The sequence below is a fragment of the Podarcis raffonei genome, chromosome 2 (genome assembly GCF_027172205.1).
Source record: "Podarcis raffonei isolate rPodRaf1 chromosome 2, rPodRaf1.pri, whole genome shotgun sequence".
Lineage (NCBI taxonomy): Eukaryota > Metazoa > Chordata > Lepidosauria > Squamata > Lacertidae > Podarcis > Podarcis raffonei.
The window spans coordinates 4,800,926-4,808,299 of record NC_070603.1 but is presented as its reverse complement, the minus strand read 5'-3'; the positions used below and the strand labels follow the sequence as shown (position 1 = coordinate 4,808,299).

General features: G+C 47.8%; 1 protein-coding gene across 3 annotated transcripts in view; it reads right to left on the bottom strand.

Moving 5' to 3' along the window:
- Window positions 1–5,673: 5,673 nt before the first annotated feature.
- KIF5A (kinesin family member 5A) overlaps window positions 5,674–7,374 on the bottom strand; it is a 57,441-nt gene continuing 55,740 nt past the window's right edge. For all 3 annotated transcript variants that reach the window (XM_053370769.1, XM_053370785.1, XM_053370776.1), the window contains one exon: window positions 5,674–7,189. The gene's annotated coding sequence lies outside the window, so the exon portion shown is untranslated. The remainder of the gene's footprint in view (window positions 7,190–7,374) is intronic.

Genomic DNA, 7,374 nt, shown 5'->3' with positions numbered 1-7,374 from the left:
GGAAGCGGCGATCAGCTGATGCCGCCGTCACGTGACCCCAAGGGAGGGAGGGAAGGAAGTCGGGCGGGACAGAGAGGAAAAGCGCGGAGTGACGCACAGAGGAGGGAGGATGACCTGCACTTCCGGTAGCAGATGAATCATAGGTAGAATGATAGAGGCAAGAATCTCAACTAGAGCCAACAGGGCAGATGGCCATCCGCCTCCAAGGGAGGAGAGCCCACCGCCTTCCGAGGAATCTGTTCTGCTGCCGGACAGCTCGTAGTGACAGAAAGTTTTTCCTGATATTTACTCGGAGTTTCCTTTCTTGTAACTTGAAGCCGTGGGTTCGAGTCCTGCCCTTCGGAGCAGGAGAAAACAAGCACGCTCCATCCTCCACGTGGCAGCCCTTTCGACACTGGAAGATGGCTATCATATAGCTCAGGGGTCAGCAGACTTCTTCAGCAGGGGGCCGGTCCACTTTTCCTCAGACCTTGTGGGGGGCCGGACTGTATTTTGGAGCGGGGGGGGGAGGAGAGAACGAATTCCTATGCCCCACAAATAACCCAGAGATGCATTTTAAATAAAAGCACACATGCTACTCATGTAAAAACACACTGATTTTCAGACCGTCTGTGGGGTGGATTGAGAAGGCGATTGGGCCGGATCCGGCCCCTGGGTCTTAGTTTGCCTACCCATGATATCTCTCCTTGCGGGCCCACAAGCTGCGCCTCGCTTCCCAGCGCCCACCCGCCCAGCCTTCGCACCCATTCCTGAGGGGGAGCCCGGCGTGGAGCCAGGGCAGGCGGGCGGTTGACTCCACTGAGGGAGACAGCTGCGCACTCCATAAGCGCTGGGCAGGAGCCTACTTCCGAGTCCACGCATTACAGTCCTGCCCTCCCTGTCTCAGATTAGCTGGTTTAATGTAGGTTTTGGATGGCTGGTATTGTTTCACTACATTTTCCTCACAGCGACCCTGTGAGATAGGCTAGGGGGCAGGTCCCCCCACTCTCTATTTTCTAAGCCAGCATTGCTTCCAGAACGGTGCTGTTGGATTTGGATTTGATATCCCTCCTTTCACTCCCTTTAAGGAGTCTCAAAGCGGCTAACATTCTCCTTTCCCTTCCTCCCCCACAACAAACACTCTGTGAGGTGAGTGGGGCTGAGAGACTTCAGAGAAGTGTGACTGGCTGCATGTGGAGGAGCGGAGACGCGAACCTGGTTCCCCAGATTACAAGACTACTGCTCTTAACCACTACACCACACTGGCACTGTTGGGGAAGGAAAGGAACTAAAAGGTGTCCAGGATTTGCCCCCTCTTGGCTATCAAGCTCCCTGGGTGACCTTGGACCAGGTTTTGGGCTCTCAGCCTAGCCTACCTCACAGGGTTACTGTGAGGATAATTTGGAGAGAGGAATTGCATCTTGTGCACCACTTTGAGTTCCTTGGAGAAGATGTAGAGTTTTCATGTAATAATACAATAAAGCACCAAGAAAGGCCTCTAGGTGTGAAGGGGACAGATGCACAAACATATTTTAAAAAGATGCCTAGAGGTGGCAAATGTGGGTGAGCACCTAGGCCATGGGTAGGCAAACTAAGGCCCAGGGGCCGGATGCAGCCCAATCGCCTTCTCAATCCGGCCCGCGGACGGTCCGGGAATCAGCGTGTTTTTACATGAGTAGAATGTGTCCTTTTATTTAAAATGCATCTCTGGGTTATTTGTGGGGCATAGGAATTCGTTCATTATTTTTTTTCCAAAATATAGTCCGGCCCCCCACAAGGTCTGAGGGACAGTGGACTGGCCCCCTGCTGAAAAAGTTTGCTGACCCCTGACCTAGGCAGACAAAGAAGGTGGCTTCATAGTACAGTGAAGTGCCCCCCCCCAACAATTTTTTTTAAAAAGAAGATTCAGCCCACTGGAACCTATAATACACCGTGACCGAATGATGAACGTCTAGCCAGCCAACACCTGGGCAAACAGGTGAGTTTTAAGGAGGGGCCAGAAACTGGACCACAGCCCTGACCTGCCTTATTTTATTGATTATCCAGAGGGATGCAAAGCTGGGAGAATTGGGGGAAACTCTTAAGGGGAGCCTAGATCTAGCTTCCTGAGCCTTCTGCTTGGGGGTAAATGCAGGGGTGGGCCAGATGCTTGGCAGCTTCCTGAGGTTGCCCAGTGGTGCCATGGGCCTGGCAGAGAGAGCGTTCCTGGAGCCCAGAGCCCATTGGCTCCAGTCCTTGTTCAGGCTCTGACCTCACATCCAGCTGTGGAATCCTTCAGAATGTTTGGTTTCCTAGGAGGCCAGGTGAGTTGTTTAAAAGGATCCCTGAGTCAGTTGAAAGCCAGTTGGATCAGTCAGCCGCCCATAAAGCATCCGTTCTTCTTTTGTTGTCTTGAAAGCTGTTTGACTGACTTTCTGGGCCTTTTTGGTTCTGAAGATCTTTTACATAATGTGCCGCTGGTGGCATAGAAGGTAAAGTCATGGAAAAGAGGGGAGGCATCCTGAAGATTTGTGCCCCCGCCACATTTGTGTAGTGGGGAGGGTGTCCCAGGAGAGCTGCATCTCTGCATGATTCAATGTTGATATGCTTTCTATCTTTGGGCGATTGTGAGCTGCATTGAGCCTGCCTTACTAGGGAAAGCCAGCATCCAAGAGGGTGATAGGGCGGGGGGGGGGGAGATGATGGTGTGTGTTTATACAACCCCCGTCTACTTGCATTAGTGCCCCCTGAGGCTGTAGGGCATAGGTATTGTTCAGCAGCCCACTTTGTTCCTACCAGCAAACAAGGATCCATTTGCCTTGTGCATCTGGGCTGCTGCTGCTCATCTGCCTTCCAGACCTGTTTGCTTTTAAATGCAGCCTTGTTCCAGTTTGTGCTGGGAGTTGCTTTAAATAAAACCAACTTTGCAGGCAACCTCTGTGCCCCACTCTCTTCTCTCTGCACCTTCCTCGCTCAGAGTCAACCTATGAGCACCAGTATCTCTGCCTGGCCCGCGATGAGGTCAAGGAGACCCTGGAAGACATCCAGGAGGAGCTGCGGCAGGCAGAGAACCACTGGCAGCTGCAAGTCTACCAACCGCCTGGACGACCAATCTCTGCGCAAGAGCAGCCAGCCACTGGCAGGTGGTTCCAGGTAGGGCCTCCCCTCCAATCCCTGGCCTTGTCCTGCTCTTCCCCTCTGTGAATTGCTGCCTTTTTTCTGCCCCTGCTGGGCAAAACCTTGACCTTATGGAGCACCAGCTAATCCAGGAGGGGCGTCTGCAGCTGCACATCAGCAAAAAGAAGACTGTGGGTAAGTGGAAGAAAAAACCTCTCCTGGCAAGACACACCCACGTGTCCACTTTTGGAATCATAATTCTTTTTTTGCAAATATGAGACATTCTGTAAGATGTCCATTATCAACAATGTAAATGACTTTAGCCATTTTATTTTATTTCCTTACATTTATATCCCACCTTTCTCCCATCATTGAACCGAAGGTGGCATGCATGCAGTTCCCAGGTCACCTCATCTAAGCCTTGACCGGACCCAGACCTGCTTAGCTTCAGCCTACAAAGTGGTCTCATGTGCTCTCAGATCATACCCTGGGACTGTATCATTTGTAACTTAAATGTGCAAATTGCCCACTCCCAACTACTATTTTCTAGAACAGTATTGCTAATGCAGATTTGTTTCAATCTGCATTTGGGAATTCAGCACTACCTTTCTTTTTTCTTAAAAATATTTTTTATTACTCATTTTCTTTGGTTACGTACGTGCATTGTCTCTTTTTCAGGTCATAGAGTCTTTTTTTTTAAATAGATCAGTTACATTCGAAGTGTGTGAGGGGGTGGATTTTTGGATCAGGTTTGCCATATTAATTCATATGCTGTCAGCGGATTCTTATTGTTGTCTTGTTGGGCTGTGTATATGATGAAGAGGAACCATACTGGGGTGAAGGCATCATCTTTTAATTGTCCCCGTGTCAGTTTCAGTCTGCTGGTTAGCAATTTTCTAGTAAGAGTGTTTCCCATTTGATTTAGTGCCAGTGATCCATGTTCACTCCTGACAGGTCTCTCCAGTGTCTGGCTATGGTGCTTCTGGCTGATGAGAGCAGGTGGGTTATAAGCTCTTTATAATGTGAGTGGGCATTATTATATTGGAAAATGTCCAATAGGGCCAGTTCTGGGGTGACTTCTAATACATGTTACGTTATTTTGCACATTTATTGTAGGAGTGCTGCCCCAAAGGGGCATTCCCACCACATGTGTAGGTATGGGCCTGTAGAGGTGCAGTCTCTCCACCATTTTGGGGAGGTTCCTGGGTGTATCAGCACCAGTTTCTGTGGCGTTAGGTACCATCTGTAAGCAAGTTTCAATGTGATATCCTTTATTTTGGCTGAGATGGCTTTAAAGGGAGGTATAGACCACATTCTAGTCCATTGGATAGGGTTCATTTCATAGCCTATGTCATGCTCTCATTGTTTTTTTGATTGCATTGAGGGGGTTTGAGGGATTCCAAAGCAGTATTTTGTATATTATGGATACCAACCCCCTGCCATATTCCTCTGCTGCCAGGAGAAAGTTTTTGAAGGTGGTCAAGGGCCTAGTGACTGCTGATTTTACTGTGGGATTGTTTAAGAAAGTGTGAAAGTTGGTAGTGTGTTAGCAAAGGTATTTGAATGTCCCCTATTTTGTCTTGTATTTCTTGTGTTGATATGGGTATGTTATTTTTGTAGGTGTTTTAGGTAGTACAGTGGTACCTCGGGTTACATACGCTTCAGGTTACATATGCTTCAGGTTACAGACTCCGCTAACCCAGAAATAGTGCTTCAGGTTATGTACTTTGCTTCAGGATGAGAACAGAAATCGTGCTCCGGCATCGCAGGAGCAGCGGGAGGCCCCATTAGCTAAAGTGGTGCTTCAGGTTAAGAACAGTTTCAGGTTAAGTACGGACCTCCGGAACGAATTAAGTACTTAACCCGAGGTACCACTGTATAGGCCTTTGGCTTGCCCAGTCTTTATTTGGAGGTTTTGTGCTGCATGACGGAATGGTGGGTGATGAGCCGGGGGGATTAGTGGGGATGGGATTGGGGGCAGTTTACCTACTTTTTCTTTAGTTTGTTTTGGAGAAATGTGGTGGGGGTGTTTTCGATTGTGCCTGTCTCCAAGTGAACCCATTGTTTCGTTTTGTCTTCTAGGACAGGCATAAGCAAACTCGACCCTCCAGATGTTTTGGAACTACAATTCTCATCATCCCTGACCACTGGTCCTGTTAGCTAGGGATCATGGGAGTTGTAGTCCCAAAACATCTGGAGGGCCGATTTTGCCTATGCCTGTTCTAGGATGTATAGCATTGTGTGGAGCACTTAGTTGGCAATGTAATATAATTCTATGTTGGGAATTCCCCATCCTCCTTCTGAGGAGGGAAGGTAGCACCATCTTTCTTATTCTTTGAATATCTCAAAACTTGTTTATGCCCATCAGGTATCTTGAAGAATTCTGTGAAGCTCATATAGCAACCTAAGTCTGACTAGCCAAAGATGGCATTTTACCTCTCACATATCTTCAATCTTTGAAAAAGACTGCAGCCAGACTACCTACTGAGTTGATATTTTTTGTCTCACACACCTTAGATACCTTTTTGTTCCTCTTGCATTTCATCCTGTGCAGCTATACTCCTTCAACTTATGTACAAGAAGAGACAGAATGCAAAATTGTTATTTTTTAACATATTTGTTCATTTATTTTTTAAATAAACTTCTTAATATTCTGACATGCAACATTTGGTGTGATCTGAGCAGACAGGAATAAAGTTACAGGGTGTTAGCAGCTCCAGCAAGGCAGCCAAAACAAGGCTATTGCCATTAAGCATTTTGACAGCAAACAGACCTGTAAGTCCCCCATAAGAGCTGCCATCTCCCCACTGCTCCCACAACCCTGTCTGCTCTGCGTGACTCAAAAGTGGTGACATTAATTGAAGATGTGCAGTGGACTCACTGTTCCCCTTAGGGACATAAATAGAAATAACAGACTAAAGGCCACTGACCCAGCTATCAAGAGACACAAAAAAGGAGCAACCAAAAATGTGTTGATAGCAGCCTCGTTTTAGTCCCACTTTGAAGAATCATTAGACCCCTAGCCTGCCTACTTGGATGTGTAGTGTTTCTGGTTGGTTGGGACATGTTACAGAACTGACAACCACATCCAGTCTGTCTGCTCTGGAAACTGTATTCTTCCCCCGCTCCCCCCCCAAACAACTTTGTCTCCCCATTTATAGAATGGAATGGAGCCCCTGTGTTCCTCATGCCCAGTTGCAGGCTTAAGCAGGGGCTGCCCATCTCCTCCTCCACCGTACAGTCCCCATTATGTGCTCCCTCCTTTGTTCCCAATGGTAAAACATCAGCTGATCACCCTTCCTCATTAACAAGGGATCAGCTCATTCACAAAGAATAGGCAGCATTTGTATTGTACCTACTGAAGGAGATGGTCAGCAGAGCTTTGAAAGCAACAAGTAAGCAGCTCTGTTTTGCAGAAAACCATTTCCTAGCCATCCCTAAAGTGCCACAACGAACCTCAGTCTGTAGGCATATGCAGGGGAAACTGGAAATCAAATCCCTTGAAGGTTGAGGCTCAAGCACCATAGTGGGCTCCAAAAGAGCTAAAGGTACTTGCCCAAGTTTTATCCCCTTTGGGAAACATCCAGTAGGACTAACAGCTGGGTGTTGAAGCTCCAGGCCTTCTTTTGCAGAGTCAGCTAACACTACAAATGGTGATTTCAGCCCATCTAGCTAGTAACCTGGAGAGTATCAATTCTCCTAGGGCATGGCAAGGCCCAGTTGACACCAGGGTCCAGCATTGCCAGGCTAGGATCAGTAAGTTTTGAGGGGGATGCCTTATTGTCCCTCTCTTAGGCAGAAACTTGTTCCTACAGCAGGGTGCTTCTATGTCTGGGTTCTTCAGTGGCAGCCAGTCCCTTAAGGCAACTGAGGCAGGAAAGAAGAAGGGGCACCAGGCTCCTGGACTAAGGAGCAGGGGGCCCGATGAAAGAAGCAAATATATCATTGTCTAGTTAAGTGAGTAGAACAGAGAAACAGTGGGAGTGAAGCAGCAGCTGGATAAATATACAGGACATGGAGAGAGCAGGACACACAAACAGGGCCCATTTGCAGCAGAGGTCATGGAAAGCCAGGCTGCAGCATGCAGAGTTGAGGCTTCCGTCCCATTTAGAAACTAAAAGAGAAGAGAAAAAGAAGGGAGAGGGAAGAGTAAGTAGGGATGGCCTCAAGACACCAGGCTCCTGCACTCCAGCTGCATGTATAGGAAAAGAGGAAGGTGCCTTGCACCAAGGTACTGGTTCCACCTAATAAATTAATATTAAATTTATTATTATTATTATTTTTATTGCTGCTACTAGT